The sequence below is a fragment of the Perca flavescens genome, chromosome 21 (genome assembly GCF_004354835.1).
Source record: "Perca flavescens isolate YP-PL-M2 chromosome 21, PFLA_1.0, whole genome shotgun sequence".
NCBI lineage: Eukaryota > Metazoa > Chordata > Actinopteri > Perciformes > Percidae > Perca > Perca flavescens.
In genome coordinates, this window is record NC_041351.1 from 945,576 (window position 1) to 948,075 (window position 2,500).

Below are 2,500 nucleotides of genomic sequence, written 5' to 3' on the forward strand. Positions count from 1 at the left end.
CACACATACATACATATACAGACACACACACACACACACACACACACACACACACACACTTTTTTATTAATTATTTATTGTACAGAGGTTCATATACAAACATATCCATACTATAGACTGAACTGGAACCAAAGATGAGCATATATTTTATATTATATATTATATTATATATTATATATATTAAAGTAACTATAACGAACTACGTCATCAAAATATAAATAAAACCTTTTTGTTTTTTAACTGTAAGATTGTTTCTCCCTTTTTAATGTTTTAAAATAAATATAAATTATAATTTATTTATTTTCATGTTGTGTGTTTACTTACTTTGGGGTTTTTTTGTGTATATATTTTTCTATATTTTTGTAAGTAAGATATGTTTAACTGTTATTACTGTTATATTTGTAATGCATACTGAATTTAAATATATAAACAAAATACAAGCTAACCGGAATAAAACACGGTATATCCGGCTGAGATTTTCACAATAAATGTCTTTTTTTGTTTCCGAATCAGGAAAAAACTCACAGAATATTAATTTTATCTTACTTTATACCTTTATACTTCTTCTCTATAATATTCAGAGATATATACAGTATTGTGTACTCCACTAAAATGATTCTTGTGATTGTTTTCGGTCTCTTTTCAGAGTGTGTTTACCGTCAAAATAAAAGCCTCTTCCTTTTTTTTTTTTTGGACCAATCATAGAGAGGTACGCCCTCTGACGTCACCGCCGAGCTCTTCCTGCCGTTACTGCCAACAGACAGGGAGAGTTTAAAGATCAACACAGCCGGACCGACAGGGTGAGTAACTCAAGATAGCGTCATTAATGTGTTATTAACGGTGTTATTAACGCCGTAAACGGCCCTAAACTGTCCCTGCGGCTTCTGTAGCGAGGTTTAATACACGCTGTCATTTATTTAAACATGTTTTAGAGAGTTATTAGTAGTTTTCTGAGAGAAAAAAGCTCCGAAAACATGAAAACTAGCCTGGAAAACCGGTTTATAACAGAGAGGAACTGGAGGGAAACGTGATGAAAGGAGGCTTAAAGTCAGCCTGAAGCAGACGGTAAACCAGCAGGAAAACAGTCTCAATAATTAATGTTCACTTGGTCTAAAAAGGGGGTTAAAACCAGCCAGAAACAGGCTGTAAACGAGACACAGAAGGTGTTTAAAACAGCCAGAAACGTGTGGTTACCTCAGGTTTATAACAGCAGAGAAACAGCTGGGAAACAGTCTAAATAGGTGTTGTAAATGTGGTCTAAAAGAGGTTTGAACCAGACTACAACTCAGAGTTATATGAAAGAAAGTGACAAAAAAAATTGGAATAAAATCGGAGAAAAACCTTTTTTTTTAAAACGATGAAAAAAAGTGACCCAAAAAAATACATCAAAAACATCGCCAAAGGTGACAAATACTTGTTTAAAAAAGTGACAGAAAAATTTGAAAAAGATAGACAAAAAATTGGAAAGAAAGAGACAAAAAATTTAAATAAAATGTAAAATAAAAACGTGGAGAAAAGTGTTGAAAAATAAACAACAAAATGTTAAAATTTCGACCCAGAAAAGCCCAAAGTTGCAGGTCTACGAGGGTTAAACAGGATTATATATCAGCTGTTCTGGCTCTCATCATAACATCTGTATTAACATCTGGAACACCAGCTGCAGCAGCACTGCTTTTGTTGTCATTTTTGTCATTTGTCTTTTTTCCGCAGTTCTTCTTCTTGTTGACTCTCTTTGTTTTAACTTCTTCTTTTAGTTGAGATGTGACACAGAGAGAGAAACAGGAAGCAGCTCAACGATCCTCTCGCTGTCCCCTAAACCAGGCTAAAGTTCAGGGTTATATTAGGCCTGAAACTGAAACTCCCAGAAAGTTGACATAAATATGGCATAAAACAGGCTGGAAACATGACATAAATATGGTATAAAACAGGCTGGAAACATGATGTAAATATGGTATAAAACAGGCTGGAAACATGACATAAATATAGTATAAAACAGGCTGGAAACATGACATAAATATAGTATAAAACAGGCTGGAAACATGATGTAAATATAGTATAAAACAGGCTGGAAACATGATGTAAATATGGTATAAAACAGACTGGAAACATGATGTAAATATGGTATAAAACAGGCTGGAAACATGACATAAATATAGTATAAAACAGACTGGAAACATGATGTAAATATGGTATAAAACAGGCTGGAAACATGATGTAAATATAGTATAAAACAGGCTGGAAACATGACATAAATATGGTATAAAACAGGCTGGAAACATGATGTAAATATGGTATAAAACAGGCTGGAAACATGATGTAAATATGGTATAAAACAGACTGGAAACATGATGTAAATATGGTATAAAACAGGCTGGAAACATGACATAAATATAGTATAAAACAGGCTGGAAACACAACATAAATATAGTATAAAACAGGCTGGAAACATGATGTAAATATGGTATAAAACAGGCTGGAAACATGATGTAAATATGGTATA

The 2,500-nt window shown here is 33.0% G+C and overlaps 1 protein-coding gene across 1 annotated transcript in view; it reads left to right on the forward strand.

Annotated features, from left to right (window-relative positions):
• Nucleotides 1–723: 723 nt before the first annotated feature.
• lipf (lipase, gastric) overlaps nt 724–2,500 on the forward strand; it is a 23,903-nt gene continuing 22,126 nt past the window's right edge. The window contains exon 1 of the mRNA XM_028568605.1: nt 724–800. The gene's annotated coding sequence lies outside the window, so the exon portion shown is untranslated. The remainder of the gene's footprint in view (nt 801–2,500) is intronic.